We start from the raw sequence: 20,549 nt of genomic DNA, 5'->3' as shown, positions 1-20,549 counted from the left end.
ATGGGGGAAGAATCCCATTCTTTTTGAGAGAGAGAGAGAGAGAGAGAGAGAGAGAGAGAGAGAGAGAATTTTTAATATTTATTTTTTAGTTTTCGGCGGACCCAACATCTTTGTTTGTATGTGGTGCTGAAGATCGAACCCGGGCTGCACGCATGCCAGGCAAGCGTGCCACTGCTTGAGCCAAATCCCCAGCCCAAGAATCCCATTTTTATAAGAAAATGTTTGATGAAAAAACAAACCTTCATCTGACTTCAACTTCCAGTTGTGCTCCTCAGAGGCAATTACTGTCAATATTTTGTATTTTCTTCCAGAGATATTTTATGCATTCAAACAATTATGAGAGCAAATTGTTTGCAATGCTTTGTGATTTGCTTTTGAGTATCTTGGGAGCTATGTTTTATGACAGTATAGTATTCCACTTGTGATATGCCACCACTTATTCAGACCCTTACATGTGACCATTTAAGTTATCTGCTGTTGCAAACATTGCTGCAATGAAAACTATATGTACACCTATATCTCTAAGGTCATATATACTATATATCTTTATGAAGATATATAATATATGAGATTAATTTATACAAGTACATTGCAAAGTCAAAGCTTTGTGATTTAAATTATTAGTAGGTACTAAAATTATCACTCAAAAATATTACATCAGTTTGTTTGTTCTGACAGTGCATAATAAGTGCCTACTTACTTTTCTGTTTTTTGTTTTGTTTTATTTTTAATAATGGGGATTGAACCCAGAGGCACTTAACCACTGAGCCACATACCAGCCCTTTTTATTTTTATTTTCAGACAGGGTCTCACTAAGTTGCTTTGAGACTCACTAAGTTGCTGAGGCTGGCTTTGAACTTGAGATCCTCCTGCCTCATTTCCCAAGCCTCTGGGATTACAGGTATGTGCTGCTGTGCCCAGCTGCCATCTGGTTTTGTTTTTTTGGGGTTTTTTTGTTTTTTTTTTTTTGTACTGGAGACTGAACCCAGGGGTACTCCACCACAGAGCTACCTTCCCAGTCCTTTTTATTTTTTGTTTTGAGACAGGGTCTCACTAAGTTGCTCAGGGTCTTGCTAAGTTGCTGAGGCTAGCTTCAAGCTTATGATCATCTTGTTTCAGTTTTCTGAGTTGCTGGGATTATAAAAATGGCTTTTCATGTCTTTTGCCATTTGTGATTAGACTGTCAATCATTGTTATTAATCTGTTTGAATTCTTTATATATTAGGGAAATTAGCCCTTTCCCAGACATGATGCAACCATTTATCCCAGTTGGTTACTTTTGTTTTCTTTGGAACTTTTTTTTTTTTTTTTTTGCTATGGACATTTGAAGCTGGCAGGTACTGGGGATTGAACCTACCGGTATTCTACCACTGAGCTACATGCCCAATCCTTTTTATTTTGAGATAGGTTCTCATTAAATTGCCCAGGCTGGCCTCAAATTTGCAATTCTTCTGCCTCAGTCTTCCAAGTGGCTGGGATTACAGGCATGCACCAGCTATGCTTTCAATATGTAGTCAAATTATTACTCTTTATACTTCTAGACTTTATGATTTTGAAAGCTTTTCATAAATTTCAATGTTTAAAGACTGACTAAAACTGGTTTCAGTTTTAACAATTTAACTTTTGTTCCTACTGGACTTTGTTTTAGTGAACAGAGGTGAGGTATTAGATGCCTAACTGATTTTCTTGGCATTGTTTATTGAATAAACTATTTTTCCCACTAATTTGGAATGCTACTTTTATCATATTCTCTAATATATTTGGATTTGTTTCTGGATCCCATAATCCATTGTTCTGGGGAGAGGGATGACCATTTTAGATTATTTGTCTCTCATAAACCTAAAATCTAAGGTGCAATCCTGACTTGCTCCTGTATGAATTCTTCCAGCTAAAAGTTCACAGATACTAGAAAATTGTCATAAAAATCAAAATAGGCAATTTTAAGCTTCTAATAAAATTGCATTGATTTTAGCATTTCTTTACATGAACTTGTTGATCTCAGGTCACTAGGACCATATTCAGTTCTTTGAAAAGGCTCATAAAAACCCTATTCCCTCTCACCTGTGTCCCGTGCAGGCAATAGAAATGAGGTTCCTCTCTGTGGAATGGGCTGGCTGAAAAATAAAAGCTAGGAAAAATAGAACAACAATAAAAAAAAAAACCCACAGGACACAAAAAAAAATTTCAAAAAGCAAGTCGGGATGAGCAAGCCGATCCTAGGGATGGAGCTTCTATACTCTGGCAAAATGAAGCCTGAACCTGCTTTATTTATTTCGGGGGACATCAAAGGCTTTCCGTAGAATGTTCTTCTCCAAAAAAACGTAAAAGGTGGGCTGTCCAGTTCCCAACTGGTTACACCATCTCCTGAGTGACCATGAGAGAACGTCCTAGCAGAGTGAAGATAAAGGTCATGTGCCTTGGGCAATCTATTTCGTGGGAGAGCCAAAGATAGTTCCCAAGATTAAACCTAAAATCTCCCTGGCTACATGCTGAGAGAAGATCCTCATGTATTTTCACGGATGGCTCCCTGCAACTCCCAAAATATCTCAAGGTATTTTCATTATTCAATTTCTCTGATGTCTGAAATTAGACCATTAGAAAATCTTTTATTTGCATTGAGATTATCTGCTATTGAAGTGCAAGTTTACTTTGGCTCTATAGGCAATGTATAAACTGGACCTAGGTAAGGGTACCACCAGCATAAGTCCTGGAATCGAATTACCTGAGTTAAATTCTGGCTCTGCCTTAAGTGTGAGACCTTGGGAAATTAATCATTTTGGTGCCTTCATATGTGAAATAAGGTTAATCTTAGTTTTGAGCATTAAACCAGGGGTTAATCACCCCTGGTTTCAATCCCCTGGTATAAATAAATAAATAAAATTTATTTATTTTGGGATGGAAAGTTAGACTTGGATTTTAAATTATTCCTGAAAAATCCAGAACTAGCACTTGAACTGCGGTTCAGTTCCCACTGGATATAGCCACTGTGGCCTTCATATCTGACTTGCTGGTACTATCAGGCTCAGAATTTATCCTAAGCAGGCATTTGCCCAACTTATCTATTCTTTCCAATTTTTCTCTTTCAATTGTCTGCGATTGAATCTAGTGGTAATTTGCCACTGTGCTACACCCCAAGCCCTTTTTATTTTTTGAGACAGTGTCTTACTGAGTTGTCCAGGTTGGCCTGGAATTTGTGATCCTCCTGTCTCAGTCTCCCAAGTTGCTGGGATTATAGATGCGGCACTACTGTGTTTGGATGGATACCATTATGTCTTTTTTTTTTTTTTTTTTTTTGAGACAGCCTCACAGATGTTTAGGCTGACTTTGAATTGTGATTCTCCTGCCTCATGGATATCATTACACTTTAATGCATAAACAGCTTCTTTTATTATAGCTGTAAATGGGTAATACACTGATGATGTTCTATAATTTAATGCATTTCCTATTGGACATTTAGGTTGCTTCCAAATTTTTGCTACTACAACAATGTGGCAATATGTAACTTTGTTCATATGTCATTTTGCATTTGGGTGAGTATAGCTATAGCATAAGTTTGTAAAATGAAATTGTAAAATCAGAGAGTATGTTTGTATTGATAGGGATAGTCAAAGTGCCTTCTGTAGAGGTTTTCCCCCTTCAGCCACGTATTCCAGTTCTGTGGACGCTCTTTTTTTAATTAACTTTTTTATTTATATATGACAGTGGAATGCACAATTCTTATTACACATGCATAGAGCACAATTTTTCATATCTCTAGTTGTATACAAAGTATATTCACACCAATTTGTCTTTATACATGTACTTTGGATAATAATATCCATCACATTCCACCATTATTTCTAACCCAATGTCTCCCCTTTCCCCTCCCACCCCTCTGCCCTATCTAGAGTTCATCTGTTCCTCCCATGGTCCCCCCTCCCTACCCCACTATGAATCAGCCTCCTTACATCAGAAAAAAACATTCAGCCTTGGGTTTTTTGTGATTGTCTATCTTCTCTAACTCCATCCATTTACCTGCAAATGCCATGATTTTATTCTCTTTTATTGCTGAGTACTATTCCATTGTGTATATATGCCACTTTTTAAAAAATCTATTCATCTATTGAAGGGCATCTAGGTTGGTTCCACAGGTTAGCTATTGTGAATTGTGCTGCTATAAACATTGATGTGGCTGTGTCCCTGTAGTACGCTGTTTTTAAGTCCTTTGGGTATAGACTGAGGAGAGGGATAGCTGGGTCAATGGTGGTTCCATTCCAAATTTTCCAAGAAAGTGGTTTTGATTTGTATTTCTCTAAGTTTTAGCAATGATGAACATTTTTTCATATATTTTTTGATTGATAGTCTCATATTCTGAGAAGTGTTTGTTCAGGTCCTTGGCCCATTTATTGATTGGGTTATTTATTTGGTTGAGTTTTTTTTTTTTTGTTTGTTTAGCTTTTTGAGTTCTTTATATACCCTAGAGATTAGTGCTGTATCTGATTGTGAGGGGTAAAGATTTGCTCCCAAGATATAGGCTCTCTATTCACCTCACAGATTGTTTTTTTTTTTTTTCGGAAAAGAAACTTTTTTCTTCTTAGTTTGAATCATCCCATTTATTAATTCTTGATTTTAATTTTTGCACCAAAGGAGTCTTATTAAGGAAGTTGAGGCCTAATCCCACATGATGGAGATTAGGGCCCACTTTTTCTTCTATAGGGTCTCTGGTTTTATTCCAAGGTCCTTGATCCATTTGAGTTGAGTTTTTGTGTATGGTGAGAAAAGAGGTTTAATTTCATTTTGTTGCATATGGATTTCCAGTTTTCCCAGCATCATTTGTAGAAGAGGCTATCTTTTCTCCAATGCATGTTTTTGGCACCATTGTCTAATATAAGATAATTGTAGTTTTGTGGGTTAGTCTGTGTGTTCTCTATTCTGTACCCATTGGTCTACCAGTCTATTTTGATGCCAATAACATGCTGTTTTTGTTACTATTGCTCTGTAGTATAGTTTAAGGTCTGGTGTAGTGATGCCACCTGCTTTACTCTCCCTGCTAAGGATTGCTTTAGCTATTTTGGGTCTCTTATTTTTCCAGATGAATTTCATAACTGCAGTTTCTATTTCTATAAGGAATGTTATTGGGATTTTGATCAGAATTGTATTAAATCTATATAGTGCTTTTGGTAGTATGGTCATTTTGATAATATTAATTCTGCCTTGGATATTTTTTTGTATCTAAGAGCAAAGTAGATCTTTCCATCTTCTAAGGCCTTCTTTGATTTCTTTCTTTAGCTTCTGTAATTTTCATTATATATGTTAGAGTCTGTAAACAAGTCAAAATAACACCTGGTATTTTGCCAGGGGAATGTTAGAGTTCGTAAACAAGTCTGGATGGTGCCTGGCAAAATGTCAGAGGGAGTGGTTTGAGAAGTAACAAAAGCGAGCCATTGAGTGTGGAGATTCCTTATTGGTTGACTGGTGTATCTAGTTTATGCTAATTAAGATAAGCTGTGCAAAATGTATAAATAGCTCTGTTGTCCTACAATAAACGGCTTCCACTCCTGCTGTATCAATGTGCACAAGTTATTCATCACCCCCCGGTTATTTTGCTGCAGACGGACTGCGGCATATATAGATCTTTCACTTTTTTCATTAAGTTGATCCCAAGTTGGTTTTTTTTTTTTTTTTTTTTTTGAGGCTATTGTAAATGGGGTAGTTTTCCTTTCTGAGGATTTGTCATTGATATATAGAAATGGATTTGATTCATGGGTGTTGATTTTATATCCTGCTACTTTGCTGAATTCATTTACTAGTTCTAGAAGTTTTCTGGGGGCTGGGGATGTGGCTCAAGCGGTAGCACGCTCGCCTGGCATGCGTGCGGCCCGGGTTGGATCCTCAGCACCACATACCAACAAAGATGTTGTGTTCGCCGAGAACTAAAAAATAAATATTAAAAATTTTCTCTCTCTCTCTCTCTCTCTCTCCTCTCTCACTCTCTCTTTAAAAAAAAATAGAAGTTTTCTGGTGGAACTTTTAGGGTCTTCTAGATATAGAATCATATCATCAGCAAATAGTTCCAATTTGAGTTCTTCTTTTCCCATGTGTATCTCTTTAATTTCTTTCATCTGTCTAATTGCTCTGGCCAGTGTTTCAAGAACTATAAATAGAAGTGGTGAAAGAGGGCATCCCTGTCTTGTACTAGTTTTTAGAGGGTATATCTTCAATTTTTCTCCATTTAGAATGATGTTGGCCTAGGGATTAGCATAGATAGCCTTTATGATGTTGAGATATGTTCCTGTTACTCCTATTTTTTTTAGTGTTTTGAACATCAAGGGGTGCTATATTTTGTCAGATGCTTTTTCTGCATCTATGGAGATGAGCATATGATTCTTATCTTTAAGTCTATTGTGTCAATTACATTTATTGATTTCCGTATATTGAACCAAACTTGCATCCCTGGGATGAATCCCACTTGGTCATGGTGCACGATCCTTTTGATGTTTTTTTGTATTCGATTTGCCAGAATTTTTGCATCTATGTTCATTAGAGATATTGGTCTAAAGTTTTCTTTTTCTGTTCTTTCTTTCTTTCCTTTTTTTTCCTTTCTTTCTTTCTTTTTTTTTTTTTTTATGTGTCTTTGCCTGGTTTGAGAATCAGGGTGATATTGGCCTCTTAGAATGAGTCTGGAAGTGCTGTTTCTATTTCTATTTCCTCAGATAAATTGAAGAGTATTAGTATTAGTTCTTCTTTAAAAGTGTAGTAGCACTCGGCTGTGTATCCATCTTGGTTTTTTTGATGGTGTCTTCTATTTCTGTGGCAGCTCTTGAAGGCTTTATAGATTGATTAGATCTCTAAACTATTTGCTTTCATCTCATATTATTTCCTATATTCTAAAAGCACTAAATATGGTACTTTGTCTAGTGACACAACTTTTCAAAAATTTGTGTTTTAGATAAACTATCATATTAAGTGCTTTCTAATATATAATAGCCAAAAGTCAACAACTTGAACTTATAACATATTTTTCTTGCCCTGGAAAAAATTTAAAATCAGAAAAATGATGAATAACTAGTTATTAATAAAGACTTGGGCATGTATCATCTGTTTCACCGTTTGACTTCCTGAATCACTGTCTCTAATTATTTCATCAAATTCCCAAGTTTTCTTCTAAGTGGCTCCAAGGTTCAAAATTGGACCAGCAGCTTGGCTCAGTGAGATCTTCTTAGCTGCTGGTCCAATTTTGAACTATTTATACCCTGGCTTTTGTAGATTTCCTTATAGGAACTGAAAACACAGTTCTGTTATATGGTAAACCCTGGAAAATGTATGGTCATAAATAAAAATTCATAAAAACTATAATTTCAGAATTTCCTTATAGATGTCAAATATCCAAGTCATTTTTCTTTTCTGAGACTAAGGCTCCCTCTAATGGAGATTGCTATTACATTTCCCTCCAGCCTCCATATGCCACAAACTAATATATAAAAATACACACACACACACACCCCTTTATTTTGTTTATTTAGGTTTTGTGTGTGTGTGTATGTGTGTGCTGGGGATTGAATCCAGTGCCTCACACGTGCTAGGCAAGTGTTCTACCACTGATCCACAAACCCAGCCCACAAAAGTATTCTTTTCATGAAAGATTCCTTTTTGAGGAATCTAGAGAACAAACTTTAAACAACCAAAATGATGGATGAGACAGCTATGGCTCTGACTAGTGGTAAGAATTAAATTTTGTTTATTTGCATAACTAAGAATAAATAATTGTTATAATGGAAACATTGCATATATGATGGCTATAAACTTTCACAATATGCAGGGTGGCCATAAAAATATGAAAATAGATATTATTATTGTGCATTAAAATGTAATATCAATAAGCCATTAATATATATTTACTTGTTTTTCCAGATTTCTTGACAATCCTGTAAATATAGTACAACTATCAATGAGGAGACATTAGAGAGAGTATATGAGACATACAAGTATTTTGATTGTCATATATAGATTTTAATTAAGAGTAAATGGGGGGGCTGGGGTTGTGGCTCAGTGGTAGAGCACTCGCCTCTCATGGGGAGAGACCCTGGGTTTGATCCTCAGCACCACATAAAAATAAATAAACAAAATAAAGATATTGTGTCCATGTATAACTAAAAAAAATTTTTTAAAAAGATTAAATGGATTTTTTCCTCAAGTTAAGTGCTAGGGAAAATAAAAGGTTACTAAATAATTTCAGTATTGCTTATATAAGCAATAGCCAAAAAGAGAACTTGTGTATTATACAAAAGTATTGTAGCACACACTGTAACCCCAGCCACTCAGGAGGTGGAGGCAGGAGAATTGCAAGTTCCAGGCCAGTCTGGACAACTTAGTGAAAGTCTGTCTCAAAAATAAATGGCTGAAGGTGTACTTCAGTGGTAAAGATCAATCCCCAGTACCAAAAAAAAAAAAAAGGAAATAAAAAATAAGATAACCGGGCTGGGGATGTGGCTCAAGCGGCAGCGCACTCGCCTAGCATGCCTGCGGCCCGGGTTCGATCCTCAGCAGCACCACATACCAACAAAGATGTTGTGTCCACCGAGAACTAAGAAAAAATAAATAAATGTTAAAATTCTAAAAAAAAAAAAAAAGCAAAACATCATTAAAAAAATATATAAGATAACCATTAGAACAAAATTGTAAACTCTTTCTGAATACTGAAGATACATTTAAAATAGTAAGGCAGATCAGAGGCCAAACATTGAAAATGTTAATAGATATCAATAGGTTTACCATATCTGTTAAAAGAAAATGTTTTCACATTGACTAACAAAGCAAAATCCAACACTATGCTGTATTTATATTTTTTAAAAAAACACATTTAGGGGCTGGGGATGTAGGTCAGTGGTAGAGTGCTTGCCTCTCACACATGAGGCACTGGATTCATGTATGAGAGGCAAATAAAGATATTGTGTTCGTCTACAACTTAAAACACACACAAACATATGAGCATGTGTGCATACACACACACAAATACATCTAGGCTTGGGGATATATCTTAGTGGTAAAAGAGCTTGCCTAACATGTATGAGTTCCTGGATTTAGTTCCCAGTAGTGTAAAACATCTAAGAGAAGAGATTCAGGAAAGCTAAAAATGTGCTGGAAATTTTTCTTTTTTAATTTAAGGAAAGTTTGCCATTGTAAAAATGTAAGAGAGTAGAATTCTGATTAAAAAGTGTCAAAAGAGGTTGGGCTCAGTGGCACAGGTTTATAAAGCCAATGACTCTACTGAGGCAGGAGGATTGCAAGTTCAAGGCCAGCTTCAGCAATTTAATGTGAGAACCTCAGAAACTTAGACCTTGTGTAAAAATAATAAATAGCAATAAATAAAAAGGGTCTGGACATAGCTCAGTAGTAAAGTGCCCTAGGTTCAATTCCCAGTACCAAAAAATAAATTAAAAATTAAAAGCATCGTGGGCTGGGGATGTGGCTCAAGTGGTAGCGCGCTCGCCTGGCATGCGTGCGGCCCGGGTTCAATCCTTAGCACCACATACAAATAAAGATGCTGTGTCCGCCAAATACTGAAAAATAAATATTAAAAAGTTCTCTCTCTCTCCCTCTTTCTCACTCTCTCTCACTCTTTCTTTAAAAAAAAAATTAAAAGCATCAAAAGAATATTTTACAAGGACTGGGGTTATAGCTCAGTTGGCAGAGTGCTTACCTAGCATGCACAAGGTCCTGAGTTCAATCCCCAGCACCCCACCAAAAGAAAAAAAAAAAAAGTGGAGCTTTGGGCTAGAGCTGGAGTTTAGTGACAGAGCATGCTTGCTTAGCATGTATAAGGCACTGTGTTTGATCCTTAGCACCATATAAAAATAAACAAATGCATTCTGTCCATTTACAACTACAAAAAAAAAAGATTTTACCACAATTAAAAGAAAAGTGCTGAATATGCCTGTAATCCTAGCTACTCTGAAGGCTGAGGCAAGAGGATGATAAATTCAAGACCAGTCTAAGCAATTTAGCAAGACCCATCTCAAAAATAAATAAATAAATAAAAATAAAAATAAAAAGGGCTGGAGATGTAGCTCTGTGGTAAAGCATCCGTAGGTTCAATCCCTAGGAAATAAGTTAAAAAATATATCAAATTAAAACTACATGGAGTGTGGGAGGCCAACCTTACGGGTGACTGAGTTACACTCCCCAGCTGGGTGCTGAGGCGCTCAGTCACAGAAATGGGTGTGTCTTGCTACAGCCCCATGGGTGAAGCTATGCTCACCTGTTCCTTTGTAATATAACCCCTTGCCCTGTTTAGGATAGAATCTTCCATGGAAGTGCCTTGTGTGTGTCCCCTCCTCTTACTGTGCCCTTGGGTGTGGCCTACCCAGGTGTCAGTCAACCTGCTGACAGTGGACATCAGGAAGATAGACTCAGCCCCCTGAAACCTGACCCCTTGCCTCATTTGAATAGCTTCTCAATAAAATAGGTCATCGCGTGCTCTCTCTCTCTCTCTCTCTCTCTTTCTGTGGACCCTTAAGGCCAGAGGAGCCGTCACAGCAACCCCAAAGAAAAAGGTATTTGTGTCTCTTGTGTGGTTATTTCGTGCAGCCCAGTCAGCCCAGTTTAACTAGAGTGACCCCTGAGCCTTTTAGTCTCGAGAACAGAAACTCGGCGATGGAGGGGCTGGGGATATAGCTCAGTTGGTAGAGTGCTTGCCTTGTATGCACAAAGCCCTGGGTTCAATTCCCAGCACACACACACACACACACACACCATGAAATTAGCATAAATCCAAAACTTTGAGAGTATAATCTGCTGGCCAGCTGGTAAGAAAACAGATACATATTCATATGTATTCATACTATTCACAGGCTGCCTGTGATTCATACTATTCACAGGCTGCCTGTGATGTCACTGGTAATCCCTGCTACTCCAGGAGGTTGAGGAAGGAGGAGCACTAGTTCGAGGCCAGCCTCAGCGATTTTTCTGAAAATAAAAAAGGGCTGGGAAAGTGGCTCAATAGTAAAGCAACCCTGGGTTCAATTCCTAGTACCAAAAAAAAGTTGAGTGTGGAAATACAAAATGCCACAATCTTCTTAGTGGGGGAAGGAATTTGGTAATAACTGGCTAGCTCAATTAGGGATGGCTTTTAGTTAAGCAATCTCACTTCTGGGAATTAATCTCAAAGTACTCTGGCAAAAATGAAAAGAAGTATGCAGAAGGCTATTAAATCAAACATTATTTATAATAGTTACAGATTGGAAACAACCCATATATCTGTCAATAAGATAATCTGTGTCCACGCAATGAGTATTTTGCAGCTTTAAGAAGCTATGAGGATCTGGACATGGTGACACATGCCTGTAATTCCAGCCACTCAGGAGGTTGACTCAGGAGAATCCAAGTTTGAAGATAGCCTTGGCAATTTAGTGAGATTCTGTCTAAAAATAAAGTAAAAAGGCCTGGGAATATAGGTCAGGGGCAAAGTGCCTCTGGGTTCAATCCCCAGTACTACAATAATAAACTAATAATGATAATTTTTTAAAAAAGCAATGAGGGACTGGGGTTGTAGCTCAGTGGTACATATTGTATGTGTGAGGAACTGAGTTTGAAACTCAGCACTACATAAAAATAAATAAAAATATTGCCACATACAACTAAAAATATATATATTTTAAAAAAGCAATGAGAAATATCTGTCTCTTATAAGGTGGAGGGATATCCTCTAAACATAGGAAATAGGTTCAGAGACTCAATAGCCAAAAAGAATCAGAAATGTCTCCAAAAAAAAACCATATGAATATGTAGTTATTTCAGTTTTTTAAATAACTGCCTAGTATGCCATAGAAGTACAGAATATTTCTACTTTTTCGACACCACAATGTTATAAAAAAAAATCTTTGTACATTTGGCTTTATATACTGATGGTTTTATTTCAGTAGGCTAGGCTAGATTCCTCTCTTTTTTTTGGGTGCCAGGGATTGAACCCAGGAGTGCGTAGCCACTGAGCCACATCCCCAGGTATTTTTTTTTTTTTTTTTTTTTTTGAAACAGGGTCTTGCTGAGTTGCTTAAGTCCTTCCTAAATTGCTGAGGCTGGTTTTGAACTTGTGATCCTCTTGCCTCAAACTCCCCAGCTGTTGGGATTTTAGGCACGTGCCACCATACTCAGCTTAGATTTTTAAAAGTACAGTTGCTGGGCAAAAGCCTTTGGTCAGGTTTTCCATCACTATAACAAATATCTGTAATAATCAACTAAAGAGAAAAGGTGTTTTTTTTTTTTTTTTTTTTATTCACAGTATAAATTTCAGTCCATGCTTAGTTGGCCCTGTTGCTGTGGAACCTGTGGCAAAAGCATGTGGTAAAGCAAAGCTGCTCACCTCATGACTGGCAAGTGAAAGAGGAAGGGACTGGAGTCCCACTGTACCCTTCAAAGGCACACCTTTGATGACCCAAAGACCTCCCAGTAGGCCCTACCTCTTATAGATTCTACTACTTCCCAATAGTACCAAGCATTTAACATCGCCAGATAACTTAAAATTTTGTAGTGATATATATTCCAACCAGAAGCATACAAAAGTGCCTCTTTTCTTCCCTCCTTTTAGTTCCTGAATATTTTCACTGTGTGTGTGTGTGTGTGTGTGGGTGTGTGTGTGTGTGTGTGTGTGTGTGTGTTTTGTTGTTGTTGTTGAACTAGGGATTGAACCTGGGGTTACTTAACCACTAGCCACATCCTTAGCCCATTTTTTTATGTTTTGAGATAGGGTCTTGCTTAAGTCCTTAGGGCCTCACTAAGTTTCTGAGTTGTTCTCAAACTTGCAGTCTTCCTGCCTCAGCATCCCTAGTCTCTGGGATTACTGACATGTGCCACCATGCCTGACTTTATCACTCTTTTTATCAATCTGAAGAGTGAAAAATGATGTATTGTTGCTAGCAGACCAGGCTGATGAGATGAGCTGGGTTCAAGGAGCTAGCTGTATCAATAATTAAGAAAACAGCAAAGAAACCACACAAACCTCAATTGCTAGGGTCAGGGACAGCTCTATGACATCAAAGATAAGCTCCCACACTGGAAAGAGGGCAAGGAGAGCAACAGAGGCAAGGAAGGGAGTGAGCCCATCCGGAGCCCCTCTATTTATTGGGGAAAGGACATTCAATAGAAAGTTCCACCCAAATAAGGCAAGGGATTGGGTTTTGAAGGGTGGAGTCTTGCTTGGTGATGTCTTGTGGTCAGCAGATTGAATGACTCTTGGCAAGTCACACCCATCTCAGGTGCTATGTGGGATCACAGGCAGAATGGGATCACTTTGTCGAACAGCCCAATAATAGCATAACACCAGACCAGTCCCTTCATATGCTCAAATGGGCATATCTTACACACACAGCCCATGGATGGCTTGTGACAATGTATTATTATTCTTTTAATTTCCATTTTCTTGACTAGAAAATGGAAAATTTCATATGTTCATTGGTTCCAAGAATTCCTCTTTTATGAACTGCCCGTTCACATCTCTTGCCCATTTTCAATTTATTTCTTCTTCTTATCAGTTATAGATATTCTTTGTGTATTTGAGATATTTTATTTTATTTTGCATTTCTGGGAATTGAATCCAGCAGCACTCTATCACTGAACTACATCCCCAGTCCTTTTTAAATTTTGAGACAGGGATCACTAAATTGCCAAAGCTGACCTTAAACTTGTGATCCTCCAGCCTCAGCCTTCTGAGTTGCTGGGATTACAGGTATGTTCCATGTAGCAAAAAAAACTTTTAGAAAAGCATTTTTAAAATCCTGAAAGAGTAGCCTGAAGACATTTATTCATAGGTCCAATTCAATTACCAATTATTTATGGCCTTGAACAAGTCACCAAGCCTCTCAATATTCAATGTCTTAATTTTACAAATGGAGGATAATAACATCTCCTCTGTCAAATACACCAGGTTGTTTTAAGATGGAATCAGTTTTTTAAAAAATATATTTTTAGTTGTTAATAGACCTTTATTTTATGTATTTATTTATATGCAGTGCTGAGAATTGAACCCAGTGCCTCACACATACTAGGCAAGCACTCTACCACTGAGCTACAACTCCAGCCCCTATAATCAGTTTTAAAGAAGTATTGAAAAATATAAATATAGGACAACAAATATAAGGCATCATTATTATTATGTTTCCCATCTTTACTTCAAAGGTAAGGTGATAAATGAAAATATCACTTTTCATGTTCCAGCTATGCCACTAACTAAGCAGTTGCCTTGAAGCAACCTATAGCTTCTATCAAGTTTTTTCCTCATCCTTAAAATGAAAAAGTTGATTCTTGAGTTCCTTTTCAGATTTAGGATCTAAAAATATTATAATGAAATCACTAATAAAAATATAATATAAATATGTTTGATATAGAATTACTTTAGGTAGAGGGGAGTGAAGGAAGGGGAGGGGGTATGGGGGCAGGAAGAATAGTAGAATAAATTAGACATTATCACCCTATGTACATATATAACTATATATAATGCATAATCAGAAGAATGGTATACTCTATTATAAATATCAAAGTGCATTCTACTGTCAAAATTTAAAGTATATTCTTAGTATTAAGGGCTTAAAATATATAGATACATAAATGGACAATGGATTAAATAATCACAACTGTGGATAGAGAGACACTGACTAGAAATCTGTGGTAGTTTAGGAAAGAGATAACAGTAGATTAAACCAGGATGGGAATAAAGGAAGATACAGAGTTTTATTAGCAAAATCAAAATTAATCTTCCTCTTCTTTTTTTTTTTTTGGTACTGAAGATTGAACCCAGGGGCGATTTACCACTGACCTAAGTCACCAACCTTTTTTTTAAAAAATATTTATTTTTTAGATGTAGATGGACACAACACAATACCTTTATTTTTATGTGGTGCTGAGGATCGAACCAGGCCCCTCCTGTGCTAGGGGAGCGCTCTACCACTGAGCCACAATCCCAGCCCCCCCAACCCTTTTTATTATGACACAGTGTCCTGCTAAATTGCTGAAGTTGGCCTTGAATTGAAGTTCTCTTGCCTCAGCCTCCGTAGCACTGAGATTACAGGCATGCTCCTTTGACCATGCCTGGCCAAAATTAATTTTCCTAACTTCCCATTGGTATCCAGTGTTCTTTAGTTTTATTTCTTAAGAGTAAAACTCTTGCTGGATGTAGTGGTGCACACCTGTAATCCTAGTGATGTGGGAATCTCAGGCAGGAAGATTTCAAGTCCACGGGCAGCCTCAGCAACTTTGTGAGACCTTGTCTCAAAATAAAAAAAATAAAAGGGACTAGAGTGGTAAAGCCTCTCTGGTTTCAATCACAATACAAAACAAAAACAAAAACTAAGACTATCTAGTTTAAACCAGTTTTTTTTTTTTTTTTTTTTTAAAACCTGGAATTGAACCTAGGGGCACTTAATCACTGAGCCACATTCCTAGCCCTTTTTATTTATTTATTCTATTTTGAGACAGGGTCTTGTTAACTGCTGAGCTTATGTGCACGGGGCAGGGGTGATATTTCATAACTGATCTAATATCAGCATACTGCTCTAACTTTGTTCTTAAGTGTCTGTCCTACAAGATGAGGAGAAATGGGAGAGCCAGGCACAGTGGCACATGCTGCAATCCCAGTTGCTCAGGAGGATCATGAGTTCAAAGCCAGCCTCAGCAAAAGAAAGGCTTGCTAAGCAACTCAGTAAGACACTGTCTCTAAATAAAATACAAAAATAGGGCTGACTTAGTGGTTGAGTACCCCCGAGTTTGATCTCCAGTGGACTCCTCAAAAAATATGGGGGAAATTTTATTTTATTTTTGGTGCTGATTAAGCCCAAATCCTGGCACACACTAGGCAGAGAAATGGGGAAAATTTTAAATGCCCAATTAAAAATATATTAGTTTCTTCTTTTTTTATTTTACTCCTTTATTTATTTATTTTTGGTACTAGGGACTGAACCCATAGGTACCCTACCATTTATCCACATTTCCCTACCCTTTTTATTTTGAGACAGGGTCTTCTTGCTAATTTGCCCAGGCTGGCCTTGAACTTGTGATCCTCCTCCCTCAGCTTCCTAATTAGGTGGACTGACAGATTTATGCTACCTGCCTGGTAGTTTCTTCTTAATAGTAGTGGTGATTGTGTCTATAAAGGTATATATCTCTCATTTACAAACTCCCTTGCAATGTAATATGGACAATTATCCTTCAAGAGGCTGCTTGTTTCTCTTCTCTTTGAATCTAGGTTGGTTCTGTGATCTGTTTTGACCAATAGAATGAGATAGAAAGGCTGAAAACTTCGAGGTTGAAATTTTCTTTTCTTTCTTTCTTTCTTTTTCTTTTTTCTTTCTTTTTTTTTTTTTTTTTTTTGGTACTAGGGATTGAACCCAAGGGCACTTTACACCAAGCTCTACCTCCTCAGTTCTTTTTTATTGTTTGTTTGCTTATTTTGAGATAGGGTCTTGCTAAGTTGCTGAGGCTATCCTTGAACTTGTGCTAATCCTGCCTCAGACTCCTAGTCTCTCTGCTTCCTTATAGGCTCACTGGATTCCAAGTGCATTCTAAAATAACCAAATGAAAAATGTATCACTCTCAAAAAAAAAGAAAGAAAACAAAATCTTGTATCAATTCAACTTAAGTCAAAAGCTCACTTAAACTACAAAGGAATATAGAGTCAATCTCTCATGCTGATACACAGAAATAGATAACCAAGATAGAATATTTTGAGGTTATTTAGCACCTCCAAGTAAATGCTTGGTTCTTCCATCTTATGGCTGATTGTGGTTTTTTTTGTTTGTTTGTTTGTTTTTTCTTAAAAAGAGAGAGAGAATTTTTAAAATATTTATTTTTTAGTTTTCGGCGGTTACAACATCTTTGTTTGTATGTGGTGCTGAGGATGGAACCCGGGCCCCACGCATGCCAGGCAAGCGCGCTACCGCTTGAGCCACAACCCCAGCCCTGATTGTGTTTTTTAAGAGGATTGTTAGAAGGTATTACATACCGCATCCTTTTCCTAAATGTGAGGTTTAAACCAGGTGCCCTGGTACAGGATTGTAGTCCCAGTTACGTAAGGCAGCTGATAGTTACAGTCCAGGAGTTTGAGGCCAGTCTGGGCAACAAATACCCCTGTTCTCTTTGCCATCCTCTCCCTGGCTGACACTCCTTCTAGCACTGGCCCCAACTTCAGGGTTTTACTGGAATACTCAGAAGTGCCCTGCAAAAGGTGCAGAAGAGTGTATTGTGTTTAAGACAAAAGTGTTGCTGGCCCATAGACCTCATCTGGAAGTTTCCTCACTGCCTTACCTGTGGGAGATTGAGGGCAGAAGTCAGACACACTCCTTCCATGACAGGGGGAGGGATCACAATTCCTTAATAGAGGTTACCCTCTCTTAAGATGAAGTATTGTTTTTAGGATTGGTTTTAAGTGATGCCCCAATATTAAAAAGAATTTGTGAACAATCAATATAAATGAGCGACCAGGGTCTGGCTGGGAGTGTAACTCATTGATAGAGGGCTTGCCTAGCTTGCAGGAGGCTCTGGGATCAAATCCTGGCATAATAACAACAAAAGGAAACCAGAGTTTGGATCTTGCTCAATCACTTAACAGAATGGGATATCAAGATTGCTCTACAATTTCTTTCTTTTTTTTTAATTTTTAAAAATTATTTGCTCAAAACATTACAATGATCTTGACATACCATACATTTGATTCAAATGGGGTACATAATCTTATTTTTCCACGTGTACAGATTGCAGGATCACATTGGTTATATGTTTATACATAGGACCATACTAGTTTCTATTGTATTGTGCTGCCCTTCTTATCCCCCCTCCCCTCCCCTCCTATCACCTCTGTCTACCCAATCTACTGTGACATGAGACCCTCATGGTTATGCAAAATTACATATATGATAGTGTGAGGGGGAAGAAAAAAGAGAAACATGTCTACAATTTATTTCTTCATCTGTAACATTTTGATAATCTTTTTTTCATAAGATTGGAAGGATTAAATGATACTATAAGTTAGTCTGATTCAACGATGTAAAACAAACGATAGTTATTTTAATCACGAAGACTCCAAAACCATGAAAGAGAACTGCTGAACTGTGAAACTCAGAATTTCCCTGGCTGATATGTTCACAGAACCCTTTAGAATAACACCTACAATTGGGATGAGAGTGGATTCTGCTGGAACTCGGAGCACAAGGTGCGCCAGTCGTGGCTCGGCACTAGCCTGGGGGAAAGACCTTGACCCCCGGTTACGTCAGACTCCCAGGACAGGACGTCCGGGCTCGCCCTTCCTCTCGGCGTCGCCACACTCGGCGCTCTGCTCCTTTTCCCTTCCATTGGCTCGTGGCCGGGGACTGTCGTCCTGCCCCCGCTGCTGGGAAATGAGGTCGGCCCTGACAACCCTTCCCGCGATGACTCAGGACTTCCCTGAAAAGCTCCTGACCTCCGCGGGGCGGGGCCTCCCTGAGCTTGTGAGAAACTGCACCGAGTTTTCTTGGGGCGTCGGGTCTGCCGCCTCGGAGAAGAGGTCTTCCCGACTTTAGGCCGGCAAAGTTGGCGGATGTGCAGGGTCGGCGCCCAGTTCTGCTGCCGCTGGGCACCCACTTGTGACTTGCGCTCTGCGCTGGCAGGCCCCAGGGTTGGCTCAGCTGTTGCCTCCCCAAAACTTCAGAAAGAAGTGAGGGGATTAGTAGCAACTTGGATACCCTCTGGAATAGAAAGGGGAAGTCACCACCATGTGACTAATTTATTTGGGGGAAATGCTCCTGTTTTGTTTTAGCATATCCATGCTTTCTTTATCTTTGTAATGAAAAATTTGAAAACGCACTCATTATCTATTTTTCACAAACTAGTTTGTTTGTTTGTTTTTAACCCCTTCCTATTGTGTTGTACTGAGGATTGAACCCTGGGACACTTTACCACTGAGATACAACCCCAGCCCTTTACTATTACTGTTGAAATATTATCATTATTACTGTCTTATTATTATTATTATCATCATCATCATCCTGGGGATTAATTCAGGGGCACTTTACTACTGCTTGCATTCCTGGTCCTTCTTATTCTGAGACAGGATCTCACTAAATGGAGAGCTGGCCTTGAACTTGTGATTTTCTACCTGAGCCCCTGAATCACTGGGATTACAGGCTTGCACCGCCGTGCCTGGCTCCTTTCTCATATTTTGTATGTTTTATTTCTCATATTTAGTATGTTTATTTCGTCTGCCCACTCCAGTTTGTGCTGCGCTGACATTTTTCACTTAAGACTATGTCATATACATTTCCCACGTTCCTATTTTGTCTTTTTTTTTTTTTTGTCCTAGAGATTGAACCCCAGAGGTGCTTCACCACTGAGCACATCCCCAACCCTTGTTTAATATTTTATTTAAAAGCAGGGTCTAGCTAAATTGCTTAGGGCCTTGCTAAATTACTGAGGCTGGCTGTGATCCTCCTGCCTCTGCTTCCCAGCTGCTGGCTTTACAGGCGTGTGCCACCATGTCCTGCCATATTTTGTCTTAATGGTATTTTTTCATCTTAAAACATTGGATAATTTTTGAATAGGTAATATGTAGACACAATAAAAACAAATTCAAACATTAAAGTGTACACTAGCCTCCTCTTAACCAAGGGGTAAGTCCAAGATTTCCAGTGGATGCCTGAAACTGGGGAGAATACAGAACCTTATATGTGTAGTCTGCCTTAGAAAAAGGGATCAGTATTGGACATGGTAGTGCTAACCTATAATCCCAGAAAATAGGGAGACTGAGTCAGGAGGATCAGGAGTTCAAAGCCAGCCTCACCAATGTCGAGGTGCTTAGCAACTCAGTGAGACCATCTCTAAATAAAATAACAAAATAGGGCTGGGGATGTGGCTCAGGATTGAGTGCCCCTGAGTTCAATCCCTGATACCAAAGCAAAACAAAAAACAAACAAACAGAAACCCCTAATACAATGTAAATAGTTGTATTGTTTGTTAGGGAATAATGGCAAAAATGTTTATACAGTACATATTTATTTTTCTCCTCAAATTTTCAATCCTCAGATGTTTAAATCCATAGGTTCAGAACCCACAGGTAGAGCTGAGAGTACTGCTTTTTTTCCTATACATAATACTGTATGATAAAGTTTAACTAATAAATTAGGCACAATAAGAGTTTAATAACAATAAAATAGAACAATTATTACAAAATATTATAATAAAGCTTATTTAAAACTTATTAGTTATTTCTTGAATTTTACATTTAATATTTTCAGATTGAGGCTGACTTCAGGTAATTGAAGCCACGGAAAGTGAAGCTTTGCATAAGGAGGAGGGGACTTTTAAAAGAGAAGTCTTTCTCCATCTCTGCACTTGAGTACCCAGAAGCACCCACTAATTCCGGTTTCTTGTATGACCAGTTGCTTGTAGATCATCTATCTATACATGTATATACAGTAGTTACATGTGTACATATTTGTTTCCTCTATTTTTTTCCTTACCCAAATATATGTTACACACTGCTCCACACTCCAGTCTTTTCCATTAGCAATGTATTTTGGAGACCTTGAACCAGACCATATGCAAGATGAAAAGTG

At 38.0% G+C, this 20,549-nt stretch overlaps 1 long non-coding RNA gene across 1 annotated transcript; it reads left to right on the top strand.

Moving 5' to 3' along the window:
* The first annotated feature begins 1,951 nt into the window (after positions 1 to 1,951).
* Positions 1,952 to 18,823, top strand: LOC144368326 (uncharacterized). The gene is made up of 2 exons (XR_013428122.1): positions 1,952 to 2,551; positions 18,109 to 18,823. It is a non-coding gene; the product is annotated as an uncharacterized LOC144368326 (long non-coding RNA).
* Positions 18,824 to 20,549: the final 1,726 nt, after the last annotated feature.

This window comes from Ictidomys tridecemlineatus, chromosome 11, assembly GCF_052094955.1.
Source record: "Ictidomys tridecemlineatus isolate mIctTri1 chromosome 11, mIctTri1.hap1, whole genome shotgun sequence".
Lineage (NCBI taxonomy): Eukaryota > Metazoa > Chordata > Mammalia > Rodentia > Sciuridae > Ictidomys > Ictidomys tridecemlineatus.
Note: the sequence above shows the minus strand (reverse complement) of the source record. Positions and strands in the feature narration are given on the sequence as shown.